The 22,281-nt window shown below is 45.6% G+C and overlaps 1 protein-coding gene across 2 annotated transcripts in view; it reads left to right on the top strand.

Moving 5' to 3' along the window:
* Schip1 (Schwannomin interacting protein 1) overlaps positions 1–22,281 on the top strand; it is a 138,980-nt gene that overhangs the window by 46,988 nt on the left and 69,711 nt on the right. The window lies entirely within an intron of this gene.

The following is a 22,281-nucleotide window of genomic DNA, read 5'->3' as shown; positions in this document are numbered from 1 at the left end:
CTTTTCTTTAGGGTTGCCAACGAGTCTTAAATTTGATGCCGTGGATTTAATGTTATGCGTGTTATGATAAAAACCATTATATATTTGAAACAATAGGTCTGTCCCATATTATAACATTAATATAGCGTATATGTACGTACGTTGACAGTATGAAAGACATATTTGCTGCAAAGATTGCAAGCACAAAAAGGAAGACGCAATAACGACGCACCAGTGACGTGCTACTAATAAACGTGTCTTCCTTTCTAGTGCGTGCTCTTTGCAGCAACTACGGCTTTGAGCGAATACTAAGTGAGCCAAGAAGGTGTTCTCTTGAGGGTGTGGAAAGGCCCTGCCATACGACGCAATGTTCAAAAATGCAGGCCTCAAAAGAACTAGAAATTATATGAACAACTATACTGCTACGGGGTGTAGGAAGAGGTAAAACATACTTACGTTCTATTTGCAATGGTAATCTAGCAAATTGCTATGTACAAAGATGAGAAAAAACAACTATGTTACAATGAGAGACGTTATCTTCGATTTTGTCGACCTAAACCAAAAAACGTACTGCTCACTTTGAACTAGGGTGGCCCTGCTACTACGTTCCTATTTGTAATAAAAAATTTTCACCGCATTCAAGTAGCATTACAAAAGGTATTTTCATGTGACCAAGTGTTGGGCTGACACACCTGGTATGAGACTTCAGAATACAGAAATAAAATTACAGGCCAGAGATTATTGAATTTCCCGCTTTTTCTACAATGACTCGAAAATAGAGGATTCAGTTAGGGTTAGACGCAATGAATAAATTTTTTGTGCTCAGTTTTCTCATAAAGTGGTTCGCGGAATGAAAACGGCTTTCCGTGTAAGGAGAAATATAGGTGGTCTCGGGCTGCCTTCGGGGCGGCATTGTCGTTCGTTGCGAAACATCCCATTTCTCAAGCGCACACAGCGCTGTGGTTTGTCTAATGCTGCGCAGCTGCTGTCTGCATTTCCGACGTTAAGATGAAATATGGTCATGAGAGTGTCGACGATGCGGAATGTGCTTTGGCAATACGTCGCCGCTTCTTCAGGAAGGTCTCCCCATTGCCACGTAACTATACTCAGAGGGGCGTTTGACGCAACCCAGAGATAAATGTTCGCAGGCCATTGCATTGTCGCGTGTAAAACACCAATGCGAGAAAATGTACTGATATGCAGCTTCTGCGTCTTGTTTGCGCCGTGTGGAACTTGTTTCGTAGCGTATCCGGCTCTGAAAAAATTTCAGGCTACTCGTTCGAATTCACAAACATGAAGACTAAAGTGAGCAAAGGTGATGTTGTAAAACACGGGGATTCAAAGCGTTGATAGAGTTAACGTATTGCAATAAAGCGGCAAGTTGGGCTAGGTGGTGGATGTCCATCTTGTAAAAAGAGGGTATTGCTCTAAAAAGACACGGGCAACAGAAGTAGAAGTGAATAGCGGGCAGAAGTAGAAGTGGGCAGGAGTGGATAGACCAGGTCCTGCCCACCTCTACTTCTGCTGTCCGTGTGTTGTTCGGGCAACACCCCCTTTCTACAATATGATAGAGCTAAGACTCGACATATCAATGGACCTCTAATTTCACTCAGTTCGTACCCAGTGTTACTGGCGCGCATTCGCAGCGAGAAAAAAGTGGGTACGGAAAATAGTATATGTCACACTATTCAAAAGAAACGTTAATTATGGCAGAACAGGCAAACCAGACTGTTAAAATACCGCGTGCAGGCTTCCGCAAGACAGAAATGTAATGAATAATATAGAAGCGAATGTTGCCTACTCGTCGACACGTTATATTGCCTTGAAAACACTGCTGTATTTTTCTTTTACATGTGCGTCTGTTTTAGTAACATGTAAACGCGTTTGGTACTAAGCATAAACTGAGTGAAGCTTGTAAGTATACATAGAAATGTACAAACTGAGCGTAAGAAGTGTACTTATGTATGCTGCCAAAATAACAAACAAACAAACAAAGAAAAAAGGCTCGCCGTCAGCTATACTACCATTTGCGTGTTTCATTAGTGAGTGTCTCATACTGTGCATATGGGTGCATGAACTTGTGCCTAAGAAGGAGGAGGTAGCTAACACAAGGGTACTGTCTACTGAACATTGAAGAATACTTAGGAAACATCGTGTCAGGAGACAATCGATGAGGCTAGTCCACTTTTTTGAGCATAGTAGGATTTTGGGAGAAAACTCAAAGAGGGAGAGGAAAAGAGAGGGAAATACAGGGAGACTAGTCTTGCTGCAGGGTGTAGTCAATGTGTGTACCCGCTGGCTACACTGAAAAAAACAACTTCTTAGTTAAGTAATTGCACAGCTAAGAGTAAAAAGGCAATAAAGTAAATCTCAAATGGCATGCAGCGGGCAACTGGCGCTCATTTCGCTGCTTGCGTTTATATAAAAGCGCTATCTCAGGTTACAGCCCGCTCTAAAGATTCCGCCTGGTTAATCTGTAAGAGAAAGCGGGTACAGTCAGCGCTTGCGAAAAGGGCCCAAGGCGGCACGTTTTCCACTGCGCATTCGTGACCTCTGACCCGTGTTGAACCGCACACAACGCGAACGATGCACTGAGGGCGCGAAAGAAGACCTGCACGAAAGAAGACCTGCGCGCAAAATTGAATCTTCCAGCCGGAAGGAAAGAAAAAAAATGAAGCGAGAAAGCAGATACGGCTATGTGAGCTATTTGATTTGCTGCGTCCCCGAAGCGATGTAGCCGGAGAGGTATAGCAGCAGCATAAAGCAAACATAAAGGATAGGAAGGCGACTAAGGGATTCGGGAATAAAGGCGCCGAAAGCGGAGGTGGAGGGCAGTAGCAAGTGAATCCCTCCATCCGGATGGAGCATGCGTTACCGGGGCAACCGCGGCACGCAAACAGGACTGATGCAGACCCGCGTGGAAGCAACCACGCCGCCGAGGGGGCCAGGTTGATAGGCGACGGCTTGCGGCGCCCGTATGTATATACACCGACTCCCGAGCGCGTTGCGATGCCTCTTCGTCGCTTAAAGCAGGAGAAGCCCCTCGTGTGAAGTCGGTGAATCAGGTCGCAGTAGCGCTTCTCGAAATTAAAACATGCCCCGATGGCTACGGCGGGGTCTGCCTGCTCCTCTGGGCTTCTCATCTCAGGAGGCCGTTCAATTAAAAGGGGCTCTTGCTAGAACGACCTCTCTTAGGGCACTGAGAGCCTTCTCAGAGCTGGCCGTTCAAGCTGCGTACGTGTGCATCCATGTGTCTTCGTTGGGGCCGAAAGTCTCCGGAGAGATTGCAGCGACCCGCTGGGGCTGCTGCTGGGAGTAATTTGTCTCGTCCTGATGCTGCGCTCCTTGGCGGTGCGAGTGGCAATTCCGCGGAGAAGCCCCGAGACTAGGGCTCTTCAGTCGATTCCTGAAGCCCCGCGAATGTGTCATTTCGGCAAGACATAGCCAGACCACTTTTTCTTTCTTTCTTTTTTTCTTTTTTAGCCGCGATACTTCGGTCAAGCGCAGGTCACGTTTTAAAGATCTGAAATACTGGTGCCGAATATACCAAGCTTTTTATTCGTAAGAGCTATCCATCACTGGCCAGTCGCTTTCGCAAACCAATATATGCTATCAGAAACCTTCGTTCTGGGCTGTTTTAGGGCTCAAACAAATTTGTGGAGACGTGCCCTGAACTTCATTCTTAGATTTACGTTTTTAACAACTGTTCCTAAAATGACCGGCGTTTGGCTATCGTCTTGCTGATTGCCCCGATTGGCTGCCACCCGTCTGCACGAACCGTTCTTTCGCACGATGCGCTTTGTGAGCCGAAGTCCTGGTTCCGAAGTCTCGAGCTTGATGTTGAGTAGCCAGTGCTTTGTTTTCTAACAAATCGATGCAGAATACGAGGTTTCCCACATGCTGATATTGAATTTCCTCGCACATCTCGCTGTCTTCGCATAGCCGCCGTGTTGTTCGACAATTGGGATTCGCTTCTCGGTGTACACACAGTGCGCATCAGCGCTCAAATAGTGTCCTGCTTATAATCGCCATTATGGTTCACGTGATATCAATCCTACATTACCTATCAACGTTCCAGCATTCGCAATATCGCGCCCCTGTAGCAACATGAACTAAAGACCACGACGGTGAGATTTCTTTACATGCAATAGTTTACCGCGTGGCGTTAAATGGAACGAGAACGCCAAAGCTAAGGTTGAATCGCTCGGACCGAGCGGTAATGTTGTCCGTGAGCACTCGCTTGATAGCCAGATGACTGGCTCTGGTGAAAAGATACGTACAACTTCGACAGGGCGTTTGCAATCCAGAGAAAATCCAAAAGTGATTATACAAATACTCCTTTCCTGCCGGCACTGGATAGAGTGAGCAGATGATGGGGGCTTCGGTAGAAACCTATTCGGCACGGACAGCCATCCTGTCTATCCTCATCTTTTACATAAACTCTTCAGAGAGAAATTGGGCGTGAATGAAATTCGGATGTTGTCGAAATGCTGCTTAAAACGCGCAAAACAAAACAAAAAGTTGAAGAGAAAGCCCGAACGCTTAAGCACGCAAATCCGGGACATATAAAGTATGGTTTAGTAGTTCGTATAAAAATGAGCAGAAAAGAAGAATTAACTACATTAGCTTTATATGGCTCACATGAAGCAACCTGAAGTTCCCTACAATACCAGAAATCCCAGAACATCGGCACATACAGCATTCTTCACGCACTAACTATGGAATGAAAATGATGCGCAGTAGGCAACGAAGGTTATTAAAGGATTTTATCGGTAATTCAATATGATATTCTGTCTTGTTCTCCTTCTGATATTCGCGCTTCTTTTCTCTCATCTGTGACTTGTATGCTATTATCTAAGATTGTGCGGTCGGTTGAATTGTTGTATATTGCTCATATCTTTTGTTTTTATTTTACATGTATCTTGTTTTTATTTATTTTTTCCGCATTTAACGTATGCGGTATGTTTCAGTGGTTGAATTTTAAGCTGTTATGGAGACTGTGTATCCGCTCCGCTGCTCTTCTTGTTTTACTCGTACTGGGACTGGTCAAGCTGCCACGAGCAGCTGTTTTGCCATTTTCCCGCCACATCACTGCATTTTGTTTTATGGAATTAGACCAGACCATACCACACCATAAACGATATGATGCCAATTAATAAAGGCAATGAAAATGAAGCTAAAGAAAGCATTTGGGAAATAACTGTTTTTTAGTGTGGGAAATAATTACGAATGGGCCTAAATTTTTATAAGTTTCATCATTGTAATAGAGCCAAAGGTAAATCAGAGAGGTAGAAAAGACAACTTGCCACGGACGGCAAGCTGCCCTTGCAAGAGCACTGCAAGCGTCCGCGCCTTGGATGAACTCCGTCGTAGTCCTTTGGCCCTTCTCACTGTCCAAGAAGGCTAATGACGTTTCCATATGTCAACCAAAAAGGAACAAGACACTTTCTATACTGTTCAATGATGCGCCTCGCACCTTTTCACCTAAAGCAGCAGCGTTTGACACTTGAATAATTGAAGAATAGACACGATAGAATGAAGCGCGCAATATCTGTGACTAGGTTAGGACGATAGCCCAGCAGGTGTGATGCGCGTCTTAAGTCTTGTGCGGCCAATTTCTAGCGCAGGCATAAACGGCACTAAGGTGCTGCAGGAAGATAGCGTTATTTTGTGGGAGGCCACTTGCATCATAAAGACCCGGTCGAGATGGTAGTTGTGAAGACACGTGAAGTGTTGGAGCCTGTCCAGTCAAATAATTTGATGGTCTTGAAGTGCAGCTATCGAGCGCGATGAGAAACTCCTGCAGAATGAAAGTAGTGCCTACATTCCACGCCCTCCCCGCAACTCCCTATTCCATTTCTGCGAAAGTTTATAAAATGAACTTTCGAGTTTCGTTACAATGAGTGAAATAGAGAAAAACATGGATAAATTAGCACTTGACAGCATCAAATTGGCACGTCTTTGGATGAAAATGCTATAGCAGAAGCGGAAACAAATCATAGAAAAGAAAATTTGCGAACAACAAGGCAAACACAATCAAATATTTGAAACAGTTACCATAAGCAAGGGAACACAATTAAATAAAGAAATATAGCTAAAGCAAATTACAAGGGGCGCGAAAATATGCAAAGTTTCGAATACGAATTGACTAGCCCTCACTGTTCGATTCATATTCAATTCGAGAACTCACTATTCGAAGTTGTCGAATATTGGTTTTGTTCGAATATTACGCGATGACAGCTTTTGCACTTTGCAAAGAAAAAGACGATGCAAGTCGAGACTTCTGAATGACTCTGCTACAAGAAAGCTGGAGCTATTACGCAGACGAACCAATTCTTAGGCGAACGTATGGAGGAAATATCTATGCCCAATAGTTTCCAGTTGTTAAATAAGCATGTCTCGACTTAGGCTGCCAAAGACCGTGTCCAGAAAACTTGGACGTGGTCCCTTTGCATATCTGCGAACTTCATCGCTGTGCACAAGCATAACTCAATGGGCAGCGCTTTTTTAAAAAAAGTAATACTTCAGAAGGCCGCCCTAATTTCAACAACCTTCAGTTAGGAACGTTGAGGGGGCAGGAAGTTTTATTAACATTTGCATTCAAGGCACTTAGTCGTAACGTCCTTGCTGCGCTACAGCAGAATTTTAGTCATGAGTTAAATACTACTATAAAGCAGGAAGAGTGTTACGAATAAATATCGTAAATACGCATGTTGTTAGAAGGGCGCACCCTCCATACATTTCTGACTGAAATCTCTTGAAAGTCAGGCAGGCTATTGAAATATCGTTTTTAACAATGCTGCCCATTCAGTTGCGCTTAAGCATTGCAGTGAAGTTAGGCTGATGTCCACAGGGGCAATATCAAAAATTCTTCTGTATGTTTGCTGTCTCGATTTAGGCAAAGCTACTTATTATTTGTACAATTTCAATGTCAATTCAAACAACTCTACAAATTACGCATTCGGAAGGCACTTCCCTACGGGCGACTAAAAGCATACCTAATGACAAGGTAGGCACAGTGCCGGACAATTAGTTGCAGTGTTTTATTGTAAGTAGAAAAAAAATCTGTATTTAAACGTGTTAGTATAAGCAAAAAAGCGCATTCGGTTCAAAGTGTGTGTATTACGAGTACAACTTTCTTTAGCAAGTGTTGATATGATTGGAGCCGCAAAATCTAAAGACGGAGTTAATGATGGCACGTAAAGATTTAATATGGTAACGCAACAAGAGGTATTGGAGGTTTTTCAGAGGCTGCAGTGCCTGTGTTGATGAAAAACTGCGACCGCCATTATGGCATGAAACAAATAGATTTTCTTTGTTCTGATTCAAGTGAAGCTAACTTTTTAAGTGCTTTTTGGCTTTCATGTTGTATGTAATCAGACCAATAAATATTTTCTCTGAAAGTAACACCTGAATACTTATATTCAAACACTCGTCTTAGCTTAACGCCATTCAAATAATAACGAGAAACCAAGGAGTTACGTTTGTTAGTAAATGATTTTACGACTGTCCTACTGCAACTAATATTCATTCGCAATTTTTTACACCACGTGCAGAAGGACACATTATATTGAACAGGACAATAACGCTCATGCATGGAATTAAGAATTTCATACAGGACGCAATCATCTCAATAAAACTGGATTTTAGGTGAGCTGTTTCGAGGCAGATCATTGATATACATCGAAAATAGTAAAACACCTAATACTGACCCCTCGGGGCACCGGGAGAAACGTTGGCGCGAGATGAATCAACAGAATTAAAGAAAAGAAATTGTTAGAAAGAACGCTGGTAATCCAAGAAACTAGACGAGGTTTATTTAATATGGCGTTCACTTTGACAAGCAAATTAGAACTAATGACAGAAAAAGCTCCAGAAAAGTCGCTTATCATCAACTGCACGAGCTATCACTCCCACTACTTCACATTTCGGGCGAAACTGCGAAGTTCTGGTCACCGATGGCGAAAGCGGCACGAGTGGTTTGCACAGTCGTTTCGCCGAATTTTCGCACCAACTCCCACCAACTCCCGCCTTTAGGCCAATTTAAATCCAACGGAAGCCTGGCCTGCAGCGTTGCGTGGCGGCCTCTCCCGCGTTAATCTCCCTCGCCTCTTCCCTTCTTGCACCCGCCTCCGCGCGCCATATTTCCCTGGGGCAATCAGTCTGGATCAGCGGGATGACTGCACTGAAGCGGCGCTGCGGGCACTGCCGTGACTCACGCGACAGAGAGAGAGAGAGGCGCGCGAGCACGAAATGCCGCAGATTTTCGTGCCCGCACAGCGTCCCGGCGCGCCCCTGCGTCTACCCATCTCCCAGTCCCCCGTTCCCCCATTTCTCACCTTCCCCACTGAACATCTTATCAGCTAGGACGCACACCAAGCACTACAGGGTCGTCGCGTCTATCTCTCTTTTGTGTCGTTTCGCTTCTCACGCATTGCTCCTCGTTTTCCGATGCCTGTGCAAGATTCGGGGATCAGGCGCTCATTTTCAACGCCGCTGGCCTCCGGGGCCCCCTGCAGCAGGGCAAACATTGACAAAACTCGACGCGGCGCGAATAATGAGGAGACGGCGAGAAGCGATATTTGAAGATTGTGTGGGATCTAACGAGAACCGAGAAGCTGTGATAGGCGAAGCCAGCATAGACAGCTTTCTGGGGGAAGGTCGAACACGGGAAATTTGCGCTGTGAATTATACGGGTAGGTGGGTATACGCACTCGACAAGCAGAGAGAACAAGTGCGTAGTTACGAATTTTAATTCTTAGACAGCCTTAGTTTTCGCTTTACCAAGATGGGAAGTTGGGCGAGTTGGTACGTTTTCATGGCAATGGGCATTAGCGGTGCAGCAGGAGCGAGGAGGACGTCAGAAGGAGCGGGCACCACATAGCGCTGGCTCGCAACTAAACTTCTTATAGTGCAAATGCTCAATGAATATACACGGACGGAAGCAGAAGTAAAGTAAGTACGAACAGCTGTCACGACATTACATCACACATATCAAGCGAGCTTTAACACAGCTCATGTCGGATCAGTAAGAACCCTTTGTTGTGCCCTCTCTTTGTTGTCGTGCTATTTTTCTCGCTGTAGCCATTACTACGAATGTTCTGGTTGTAGCTTTCCGAGCACAACAAATATGCTAGCGCATTTGATGTTGTAGCGCCATACGGTTCCCCCTCCAAATCTCCGCGCGCTTCGTGGACGCTAGCTAACTTGAGTGAAATCGATGTGGCGTTTTATTTGCCCAAACTTTGCACACGTGTATGAGTATATCTCGTCACTGAGAAGTTTTCGCGAAACGAAACAAAATTTTAGTTATTCAGCTAATCCACGGCGCGGTCCAAGTGCGCAGGTGTACATGGAACACTTGTGATGAGATCTTGGGACCATGGCCTCGCATATCGCAGGTACAAAAGGCCACAAAAGCGCTGCTGCGATATTTGAAAGCGACCGGATTGAGTCAGCGTCTGCGATCCGGACTGAGTGACCGACTGATATCTCCAGTGGACTTTCTCTTCTTTTAATCTTTCCGTCCCCGTTTCCCTTTCCCCAGTGTAGGGTAGCCAACCGGGCTCAGTCCTCGTTAACCTCCCTACCTTTCTTTTATCTTTCTCTCTCTCTCTCTCTCTCTCTCTTGTGATGTGCCCTCAGGGCAATAGGCAAGGTTTTGATCGTAACATTTTGTTGTCAAGCCCATTTTCCGCGGAAAATAACATTTCAAGAAGAAAGGGACTATACGCGGGCAGCTGGACAGCTGGCACCTGTACAGCTTGGACAGAACATGCAATCTTAGAACAGACTGTTCCACAGTACATAGTGGTCATGTCATGTTTAACAACTTTATTCTATTCTAACTGTTATTTTTTTTTCGTTATGACAAACGCTACGGTGTGTGGTCTGTATAGCGCGTATCCCATCTGTTTAGCCAAGCTGACGATGCTGTACGTGGGTTACATTTGCAAAATTACTTTCTGTAAACGTCGACCTACACCACTAAGCGACCACGAATGCAAAGACTGTAAAAGAAAAAAAAAGTAGTTTTCTAAAAGAAATAAGTGCGCAGCTATAATGCACAACGCTATGCATAGTTGATGTCTGAATCCTAAGACTTACAATAATCATTTTTATAGCAGGGAATTCATATAATACATCTACAAGTTGGAGCAAATCAACGTGGAGTCCAACATACATCTGTAGCATCACCGCCTCGACACTGGTATCGACTCTCTCATCATTCCCAGCTCAGGGACAACGATCCTGCTCGTACCACTAGCCAGCGCCGGTGACAAGCTACTCCAGCGAAAGACAGTCGTCCCCCTCCGTGTGAACGAATGGTGCGGGGCCAAGCTCCAGCGTTCCGTCATCATCCGGCGCGGCGACCGGATAAAGAAGAGCTCGAAGCCTGCGCGGTTGGTTCGGGGAGGATGGGGACCGGGCTTTCCCCATGCTTATTTTGTCGTTCCCCATTCCTTTCACTCTCCTGCGGGAACACGTGGCGTTGACATTAGTACGGGAACTGCGAGGGCATTGCGCCCCGCTTTCCCCGTGTCTGAGTCACATGCCGAGCGTCCTCTTATACAGGACGCTGCTGCTGCTGCCGCCCCGGTATTTGCCCCCTCTATACATACTATACAGTCTCGCATGCCGCCAATTTCCCTTTGCATCAATTGAAGCACCGCGCGCGGCATAGCGCCGCGCACAGAACGATGCCAGTGCCCCCGTCAGAGCCAGGTTACCCCCACCTCCCACCCCACCGCTCCCACGCGTTCTCCGTTCCCGCGGGAATTGTTAGAGTGCGGTTCGAAAAGGTGGATGGTAAAAACGCCAATGGGCGGGATGGGTGCGTTTCCTCATCCCAAACGTTGCAGTCTCGCTGCCAGACGTTGTCTGTATCGGCGCGGCTGCTGCTTGTGCTTCCCTCCGCCTCCGACGTGACCGTAAACCTGCGGTTCCAAACCGTTTCGCTTCGGAGCACACACACGACGACGACGGCGCCCTAGCTCCTACGTTTCTTCGGAGTCGTGCACCGTACGGCGGTGTCCTATACTTAACGCGTAGATGCGTTTACATGTGCTGGGAACGAGATAAGGGCAGCTATAGCAGCAGCACAAAAGACGAGTGCCATCTGAAGGGATCTACTTGCGGGAAGTGTATATTGCGCAAGACAGCAGTGTGCGTGGGGACTGTGTAGCGTCTGCCGTCTACACAGGCGCGCTGCCCGTTGCTAAACGTGCTCAATGGACCATTTTGAAAATGACTTTCAGGGAACGTTGGCATGCGCCATTAGCCAAGCGGCCATCTCGTCGTAGCATCGTTGTAGTGCGTCTACAACCGATGCTGCACTATTCAAGCGGCTTAACTTGTCTGACGACGCGAGCAGAGTAATACTATGAAATTGAAGTCCCAAAGACAATCTGTGACGCAAGTACCCGTAGGATAACCGTGGCGACCAGTTATCGTAGGGATTTTTTTATATTTATTTTGTCGGATCGATTACGTGGCAGTGTTTTAAAAATTCTGCTGTCGCTTATGCATGGCTTTAGTGCATTTTGAATTACGTGTCAAACCAAAATTTCGTAACATAAAATAGACCTGAGTCCCTATGACGTACACCTATTACAATCTGTTTTTATTCCAATCTCCTGGCGTCAAATTTACGCAAGCGCTGACGCAAGCATCGGGCGGTGACACGAAGCGTTGTTTGAACCGCCCAATCAAACGCTGTCTTCGTTTTTAGGAGGCCAATTTTGTTTGCTTTCATAACAAATAGTATTGCCTGTCGTGAAAAATTTTTGAAAGGCTGACAGGAGGCAAGGAACACGTAGAAGTGGTATGGGTTTCGTTAGCGCCAAACTTGCGCAGTGAGAGTAGATAACCGGACGAGGAGGGTGGTGTCAACGTCAGCGATTGGTCTGCTTCCACTTTCTTAGCTTACGGTGGCTGGTCGAAAAGTGTGGCAGCATGCAACAAAAGGTTAAATATGCAACTAATACGGATCCTCAGTGAAGAAGAGTTGGCAGAGCGAAGTCGTACACTTGCCAAAAGGCCTCGACAACTTTATACTGTTTCGTACTTTCTTTATTATACGCAAGAGAGAGAGAGAGAGAGAAATATATAAATAAAAGGCAGGTAAATATTAAGATAAAAATATAAAGTCCACTGTAGATATCCCCAACGTACCAACAGTTTTCGCTCTATATCACTAACGATCACTCAGTCCGGATCACCGACGGTCACCCGATGCGATAGCTTAAAAAAAATCGCAAGAGCGCTTTTGTGGCCTTTGGTAACTGCGATATGCGAGGCAATGGTCCGAAGATCTTGCTCAAGATGAATGGTTTTCCACGCAACTGATTTAGAGCTCTGCACAGGTCATGTCTTCAGTTTTCAAAAGTTACGACTATATAACACCTATATAACACCTAACACCGCTCTGACACGCCAGTGTTAGAGCGATCAGTGGGCAGACTTCTTCTATTCCTTTCGAAACGGCGAAGGCTCTAAATATCCCCCCAAAAACTCAGTTTTGTTCAGCATAATAATGCGTCTTTAATGCGTAAACGTCACATTGACGTGGTGAGTTTTCACAATTTAGTGACTTCGCGTCAAAGAAACATGAAGTGGGCCCAGACCGAAAACTTTTGACCAGTAGCTGTGCGCTGATGTCGAAAAAGGTGTGGAATCGGAAATATTTATTTTTCATATATTCGGTATAATCATACATAATCTGTGTATGCACGTCATATCGTGGAGGGATGATTGCAGAAATGGAATAGAAACAGTTTGGTATAGCTTTACGTTATAGGGCTCCTGCAAATACCACTCATCTGTATTCTCACAAATGCAATGAACGATGCTTCTATTTGTGCGTCTTACCATCACTTTATTTAGAAACGACGAAGGTTCCTCATCACCGTCGTAAAAACGTGTTCCCACTGCTATGTGCCTCTTTCAAAATATGTATTTTTCAGGTCATTTGGGCCTTACTCCGCCTGGCCTTCATGTTCTTTCTTCATCACTATCTATCTATCTATCTATCTATCTATCTATCTATCTATCTATCTATCTATCTATCTATCTATCTATCTATCTATCTATCTATCTATCTATCTATCTATCTATCTATCTATCTATCTATCTATCTATCATTTTCGTCCTCCAGTGCAGGTGTTAATATATTTATCTGCAGTGATGGCAGACACTATAAGATCATGAACGGCAGTTTACCATTATCCATCGAAGAAAAAGTACACTCTATGAAGCATGCATATTCCAGCACTTGTATCGATGATAACAATGATGTGGGCCCGAACCTGAAGGATAACAAAGGTATTTGTGAAGGAGCTGAGGACAACTCAAGAGACGACGTAACGAACAATCACAGACGTAAAGTTGAGACATAGGAAAAGACGGAAGTATGGACTATAGAGGAAACGAGAGTTGCTGATACTCTATAGTAGAGATTAGGAGCAAGAATGGGATTGCAACAAGTTGTTTAATCTGCAGAGAACATATGCGGTGGTCTGTTAGAGCAATCAATTTGAAGGAAAATGCTGTCGAAGATGGCAGAGAAGATGGACTGATGACGTTACGAAACTTGGGGCCATAGGATAGAATTGGCTTACGAAGAACAGGGGAACAGTGTATTGAAATATCTTGATTACGATGAAGATGCTAGTGTTGACCCTTCTGGCCGTCCTCGCTGCGCTTCAGTGTATGTAAACTTTCTCCGCTCTCCATGCGCTTTTTGAACGAGTACTTTTCCACGCACCCGCTGAGCTACCGCACTGTTGTTCATTTTAATGGAAACCGTGCTTCACCATCGAACCGTGCATTGAATTCCACATCTTTTTCTCGGCCTGAACGGCTGGTTTCTCTGAGCAGTCAAGTTTCTCGTTTTCATGAATGTGGATCGAGAGGCACGGCGACGCTTACTTGATACCCATTCTTCGTCGCTGTTCGTTTCTTCCTTACATTCTGCGTTTTTCCGTGCCTACTCTAACGGCCTTCGGTCGCGCACGTCCTTGTTTTACTAGCGCCACGCAGCGTTTGCATAAGCCATCGCCCTCCAAAAAGGGCTGTCCAGCGCTCGTCGCACGGTAAAGTATGCACGAGGACACATTCAAATAATGGCATTCGCCTGTTGGCGCCTGCCCCGAACGTTGCCGTTGGGTTTCTTGTCTGTTTCCAGAAGCGTTATTTCGCTTGTTGTCGTGCAGCCTTTTACTGCGCTTTGTGTCGTTCTTCTCGTTTGTACTTTTATTTTTCTTCTGCAGCGGGATCGTGGCTTCGCGCGCGGTCTCCGCATTAATAAATTAGCACTGGCACTATTGTTGCATGAGCGCCCTGCACATTGTTTTGGGGAAGTGCTAAGTTCTTCTTTTCGTGCATTGGCGCCAAGTGCAAACAGGGACACTTAAGCTGGAGGTGAAAAGACAAGTGGAAAGGAGAGAGGCGTTACTCTTTTGCATAAGTAAAAGCGGCTGCGGGGAATTTCTATTACGTCTGGGAGCTTGAAGAACGAGGGAAAGCAGACCGTTAATGTTCTATTTCGCAAGGGGGCTCCTTTTCTCTTTTTAAAGACGTTGGCAGCGTCCACAGTGCTTTGCGTGGAAAAATCACATTTAAAGTCGGGACTTCGTGAAAGTTTATTGAAACATTTTCGTTTAGATTTTTAAAGCACTCAGTGCTGGAGATGGTATTACTTGCCTGTGAACAAAAGCCTTTCTTAACATTTAAATCGCTTGCACAGACTAATGTCTCTAACATACGCCACCTTATCAGCGCGACAGTGATGATTCGTGGCAAATAAAAAAAATAAAAATGATTTATATCCTAACGTACGACAGCGTTATAAAAGCATAGGTGTATCTGTTCGGCGAGCAGCAAAAATGGCTAGTCACGTTTCTGCTATTATTTAGCAGCTAAATAAGTGACAGAGTGGGAGAAATGTGAAGTGCATTAACAGCGCGGTTTGTGAGGTACGCCTATAAGTAACGCCACGCGCACCATGTTCACCAGCATGTGGTATACTTGTCACAACACATAAAGTGGGCTTCTTTCCACATACTTATCGCAGCTTAGTGCCAGATCCAGTCACCGTCCCACATCGGCGTAGATAAGAAGGGCCCACTGTATACTTGAAAACAGGCGCCCTCGTTTTGTCTGGAGCGCATCCTATGGCCAGGCATCTTGCTCAAACTTGTTAGTGATTAGCGTCTGTAGGCGCAGGAGCCGGAATCTGTACCTTCCTGGATGCATACCCGTATCTTCAGGAGTGCCCCAGGGCAGCGTTCTGGGGCCACTGTTGTTCCTCATATTTACTAGTGACATTGTAGATGGCACACAGTTCACCTTGAAATTATTTGTAGACGACTGTGTTCGTTACTGCAGAGAGTTAAATTCACCATCAGATGTAGCAATCTTGCAGAGGGACCTTGATAAAATAACAAATCGGTGTCTATGCTGGCAAGTGAGTGAATATTAATAAATGTAATCACGTCCGTTTTTCCGATAAAAAATTCGAACCTCAGACACAGTACAAAGTTGAAAACACAACAATAAAAAGCGTCTCATAGTACAAGTACCTTGGTGGCTACTTCATGCCGAAACCTAAATAAAGAGTTCACACCCAGCAGTCAGTATCTAAGGCAAGCAAAATTTTACTTTTTTATTCGTAGAAATTTCAAATCAGCGTCCAAGGATGCTAAAGAAACACTTTATTTTTTTTTTTTTTGCATCTCAGATCTATCCTCGATTATGCTTCTATGATTTGGGACCAATATCAGGACTATTTGATACAAGTAATGGAAAAACTTCAAAATCAGGCGGCACGCTTCGTCTCCAACAATTGCAACCCTTTTGAAAGTACCACTGAAATAAAAGCACTGCTCGGCTGAGAAACGTTATTCACCAGAAGAAAAAATTTAAGGCTGAAATTCTTCCACCGTATCTTCTATAATCAAACAGGCATTGATAGGCGCAACTACCTGTCGGAGCCAACTTATGTCTCGACTCGAGTTGACCACTCAAAGAAGGTGCACGAATACAGCTGCAATATGCACTGTTTTGCCAAATCCTTTTTTTTTTCACAGACTGTGACAGACTGGAATCTGTTACCGGAGGAAGTGTCGGATAAACACAATTTTTATTCCCGCCTCTGTTTGTGAGAATTCATTACTGTCTTAATTTTGCTTTAATTTTTTGTTACTCTTGAAAATGTTAACTTACTATATGTTCCCACCTTGATGTCACTTTACTTTATGTATTATTTGCTTATTTCTGTGAAAAATTTAATACATCTTTATCTAACTCTCCCCTGCGATAATGCATTCGAGACGACGAAGGTATTCTGTAAATAAATAAATAAATAAATAAATAAATAAATAAATAAATAAATAAATAAATTCACGTGTGTTCAGAATTCAGACACCTCTGCTGAAGGTGCCGTGCCGTTCGTTTGTTCGACAGTCCTAGCAGAAAATGCTCTGACTCATTTGCCTTAGTGGTAATACCATGCAAGAAGCTCAGCAATTCGAATTCAGATCTCTCTTCCATTGCATCTCATCCGCAGTTTTCAGCTGTTTGTGGGGCTACGTTTGCGGCAGGATGAGGGGCTAGTAACGTATGCAAGCAGCATCCTTGGACTAATTCTTTCGTTTAATCTGGAATAATGCGCCCCTGGCATGCGTGCGATTGCCCAAGCAGCCATAGCCACTGCAGATGCTTCTGCGTTGAGCCTCTACTTTATAACCAGATAATTACGCCTAGATAGTAGTGCTTGCTGTTGAGCTAGTTGGTGCATTTAGAACAGAAAGATCTTTAGTGCTAAAAATATGATCACAGAATAGGAAGGACACAAAAACAGTATGAGCACTTGCTGTTTACTGTTCGTTTACCGCCTGTATGGTGTGTTTTTTGCATACACAAATCAGTACTGCTACGTTTGCCCTGAAATATCATTTCATTACTCGTTGAGTTCAGACTTACGGTGCAGTAATAGCTCCTATCCTCAAAGCAAGCGTTGTACACAAACGATCGGTATCACGAAAGTTAGTTCTATTGTCGACAGTAAACAAAAGGCAGATGAAGTTTGCTTATTAACTCAATGCATTTCATTTTGGACGTGGTGCCAACAACGTGAAGTCGGTTGAACAGAAACAAGAGCAATCGCTCATCTTTGGTGCTCCTTGTTGTCTCGACCGTCCTTGCCCTCTGCATATTGCCGGCCATCGTTCCACGTCTCGGCTTCCAGCCTTCCTTCCCCGACAGCGGCCTAACAGCACCGCATGCCGTGCCGCCTTTGGCCCTCAGAGCCACCGTTCGTCCTGCGTTCGGTGCCACAAAGCAGGGGAGACGGCGGCGCTTAATCGACGCCGCGGATGACGCGGTTCCCACACAAAAGCGGCTGCGTCTTCCCGTTGCCTTTCTGATGAGCGCGAGCTGCGTCTAATTGGATCCGCGGCAGAACACACGAGTCACTCTCGGCGGAGCGGTCCCCTCCGAGAATGGCCTAATGCGAAGTTCCTGGATCGAGAGTAACGATCTGCCCCCCATCCTCCCCAACCCGCTACAGGGGGGACCGCTACTGGCATCGTGCTTGCCCTTACGTCGCACGACGGAGCCGTCAGTCGCACGGTCGCGCGCGCCCATCGACCAGTTATGGAGGACAGAGCTTCCGCCGTCAATTGTAGGAGCTTGCGTTTCGCCCGCAGGCACGAGGCGCGTCAGACCGGGTGGGTGGGTAACCGGAGTGGCTAATCTAATTCTCTTTAATTGGCACCAGGGTACAAGGCGGCTTGCGATCGCCTGTTGCGGTTTGTGTAAGCAATGTGACTCGCGCCGCTGTTCAGAGTCCCACTGGGACTACGGCGATGCGCTGGGCGACGGAGCTGGGTTCAGCGTTGTGCACTTCGGTTGCGATACGCAAAAACGCACGACAAGTATTGTTTTCTTTCTTTACCTACGAGCAGTCCGCATATACTTATCTGTGTGTCATCGACGTGGGCCCACGGAAACTCATTTAAAGCGCTCTTTATCATCTGTGCTTTTCCTCAAGTCATTCATGCGCTGCACAAAACACCGCTACCAACTCATTACCAACGCGTCCAAGCTTTCCCCCTTGTACGCTTCACTTAAACCTCCCAAAATTCGCTCTCTGTCCATGCTTGTAGAGTCCATATGTTGTTGTCATTGTTCCTTTCTTTCTTTTTCTTTTATGTTTTGAAGAACAAGTAAACGTGCATCTCTCTAGAACTTCGTATTTAAAAGAAAACTGCACCTCAACACTAAATAACGCTTGTGGATATAATATTAATCTCGTCACTGTTTTAACAGGCCTAAGATTCCTTCTTCCCGTGCAGCGCAGGAATAGCCTGAACATTTATTTAGGGACACAGGGGGCACAAGTTAAAAAAAATCATGCAGAACCCAAACACTGTCTCGGGAATCGGTCTAAGTGAAGCTGTGGCGAGCCAGCAACACTAAACGGCGCATTTGGACAAGAAAAGCACAGCGGTTCCCGAAGCGACCAACGCACCCCGCAACCGTCAGTCAAGGCGGTAGACAAACACCATACACAGCTCCACCAGCGACAACAGCATTTAAAAAAAAAAGCCTTCGGAGATCCCGAAGCTGTCGCGCGAGAGCACGCGCGCGTCAGAGAGCTTTTATAGTTCGTGCAATTTGCCCCTCAATCGTACGTTGCGTGCGATTGAGGTCGCGTACTCCTTGGACCACAAAAAAACAGGTGAAATATAGCCAAAGCAAGCTGTTCGGGAAGGAACGACGCGCTTGAAGGTGTATGCTCGCTGCAGTGAGGATATTTAGGTAGCGTTGATTGCCCCGCATTGTTTGATGCCGTAGAGGAACAGAAACCGCCACCGACGAATCTGTTAGGCGTATGGCTATATACATACATATAAGTCGATTCGTTATGGGCAGCCTGTTCTGTGTGTAAGCTATTCGGTAGGACGTGAACAGCAGCACCCAGAAACAGCAGCAGCACCGGCCAGCAGAGTCCGTGAGGCCGGTTTTCATAGAAAGCTTCGCTATATAAGGAATACGGGAACGGTGGTGGGATCGAACTTCTATCTCTCAGGACAAGAGCACTTTAGGCAGCACGCCTGCGAAAGTGCACGTGCGTACACTAGTTTTCATCATTTGGCCGCAGACGCTGGAACGAAACGGGCGAATAATAGTTAATCTTACCACTCTTTTGCGTATACATTTCTCTCTGCGTACACGCCTCCTCACCATTATTCCCTCGACAAACATCAAACGTTGCCATCGGCCTCGCAGTACTTTCACATCGACGCCTTACAGCGTGGATTCGCATAAACTGCTGTTTGCATTTGGGCATTGCTTGTAAACGATGTACTCTATAAACATAAACATTGCATTACTATGAAAAATGTGCATGTGTGGTGCATAAAGATAAACATTGCGCGAGATTACACTTTGCACCAGTATGACAATAAAGATAATTGTAAAGATCACGTTTAGTTTGATAGCATTTCATTAACCGCTTCACGAAAACGTCGCTTCACATAGATTCTGACGTGTGCGATGGATCTGCATATACAGAATTTTTTTTTTTCCTGTGTGTATTTTCCCTCATATCTGGGACTGTTCGTTTCGGACCACATCGCGGCCTCGTGTGCCTGTTCAACTCTTTGAGGATCAGTACAGCGTGTGGTCAAACTTTTCCTCCCCCTTGTTTTTTATCTAGTATGCTCAACTGTGTCCCGGATTATATTTGAATTGGAACCGCGTTTACGCGCTCTTACGTCGTTCATAATTGATTTTCGGAGCGTTAGATATTTATTATGCTGTTATTTACTTTAATCACTGCTACGTGAAAGGGAGTGGACACTCTCATAAGGTGACTATATATATGTGTGTGTGTGTGTGTGTGTGTGTGTGTGTGTGTGTGTGTGTGTGTGTGTGTGTGTGTGTGTGTGTGTGTGTGTGTGTGTGTGTGTGTGTTTCTGTTACACTGATCTCGATAATATTAACAATAATAATAATAATAATAATATAAAGACGTCAGGAGCGTACATCATTCAGCTGCCAGTTTATTAGCATACTTCCGTTAGCTAACCCGACCGCACAGGAAGTGCGCCTCTTTCACTCTTACGCAAGTGCCACTACTGGGTGCGCTACTTCTCAGGCGACACTGCGCGGCGACCTTTCCGACAAAAAGACTGAAAGACGTAAAGCGACATCGTTGGTGCCGACGAACCCGAAAGCTGGCGTCGAAACCGTAAAAGGCGCGTCAGGCACCGATAACAAGACCCGCAAACACCACCCCACCGGGCTCGCCCTGCACGACCGCCACCGCCGTAGCCGTAACATTTCGGCCTCGCACAAGGAGAGAGGCTTCGATGCAGCGTCCGCGTATCTAGAGACACGAAGGCCAGGCGTTCGTTTACAACGCCCTTCGTGGCGCCTCTTTGCCTCCGAAAAGACGAGGACGGCAGCGGCGACGACGACAGGCGCCGAGGACGCACTTCTAAATCTGCTTGATAGATGTCGCGGCCTGTCTCTCACGCGCCGCGCGCCCTGGCAACCAAGGGCTCGCCGGCCGGACCTCGATCGATCCGCTCTGGGAACTGCGTAGTTGCACTTCGCATCTGGAGGGAATTCTCTTTCCGACGCTTTGCCCGGCACACAATCTTCTCTCCTGTATCTTCTATCTTGTTTTTACTTCCTTTATTTCATCCCTCGCTTTAAACCATGCGACATCGTTCTTCCGATGCGCTCTATGGCCGTTTTCACCCTCTGTCTCTTTTGTCCGTCTGGTAATTCCTGGTTTCGTCCTCCAGACAATTCTTCATTTTTTTTTTGCTTCGTCTCATCGACGACGCGCACTTGCGCAATCGTATTTGCTCGTTTCACGTTGGACTTTCTCTGACGTCGTTCCTTCCCTTTACAACTATCGCGCATCTCTTCCGCATATTGACTACGGACCTTTTGTGCCACCGCCAGGCCGAATGATCTACGGCATGCGCAGGCGCGTCTGTGTTCGACAGCTTCGCCTGTTCCCTCTCCTTGCCCGCCCCCCCCTCCTCCATCTACTTTCTGCTCCTTTTTTTTTCGCTTCTCTGGCTCTCGCATCAAGTCTCTGCAACCATTCAACCGCATCAGATAGGGCCCGGCATCTTGAAACCAGTGCGTCCATTTGCGGTGCTAGCCGAACGCTCTTTGTTGACTATCTGGAACTTTTGAAGGGAAGCATAAAGCGGAAGGAACCGTTGTACTCCGCCAGAGAAATCAGGTAAAAGGGAAACAGGGATAAGACTGGCGCCGCAGGATTGGCCTGCTCTTACGCATATTTCAAGACATGAACTTCGTTCTTTCCCAAAACGGTTCTGCGCAAGTTGCCTTCGAAGTCCTAAGGTGAAAGAACGAGGGATTGCAGTACATTTACTTCAGGTCATACATGTTGCGTGCATAGCTTGCTGGTACGAAATACTCGCTGCTCTGTTCGTTTTTGGAATCTGTCACAGTAAAATAAAAGAAAGAAGAAAAAGAAAGGAGGAAAAAAGAAGAAAAAGGTAATGCTCGCTTCTGGCCATTTCTTGTAAGGCTTAGCTGAAGCAACTTATGCACCAAGCAGAAGATGAACAAAAAAAAACTGGATTGAAGAATCGTAAGTGGCAGCAGACATTGAATTCTATACAAGGAATTGTATTTCGTGTCGCTCTTACGTACAAATGGCGCTCTTGAGATAGACCTATTCGATGTGGCCTCACGGTATCAATTCACTCTAAAGCAATCACCTTCCCTCAAGAGCAGTAAATTCTTACTTATGAAGGATGTACTATTTCGTAAACACGAATTGTACGTATGCCGATATTTCGCGCCCCGAAACAAAAGTAAATATTGAACACGAAGCACATGGAAGAACTTGCTTCATTCCTACTTTGTGATCAGAAGTAACCATTTCTGCTCAACCAGTTCTTATCAACTACTCATAATATCTGGGTGCTACCGTCACAAAATACGCGTAGGAGGCTAAATTAGAACAATGAAAGTTTAAAGGAATATGCCAAAGGGGGCTGTGTGCGCGAAATTATGAGCAGGTGGTGTAATTAAAGGTGTTTTGGGAAATCATTAAAATCCCGTTTAACACGCTTTAGAGCTTTGCCGACACTCAACAGTGCATCGTTTCAAAATTACCGGCTGTATCAATAGGAAACTCGATATTTACGGAGTGTGTCCTAGGAGAAACACAATGGATAGACTACAATGTTGTAGGTTAGAAGAAACATGATGAATAAACTTCAACCATGGATGGTTTCCTTT

This window comes from Dermacentor variabilis, chromosome 2 (assembly GCF_050947875.1).
Source record: "Dermacentor variabilis isolate Ectoservices chromosome 2, ASM5094787v1, whole genome shotgun sequence".
Classification (NCBI taxonomy): domain Eukaryota; kingdom Metazoa; phylum Arthropoda; class Arachnida; order Ixodida; family Ixodidae; genus Dermacentor; species Dermacentor variabilis.
The sequence above is the reverse complement of the archived record's forward strand: the minus strand, read 5'-3'. Positions and strand labels throughout refer to the sequence as shown.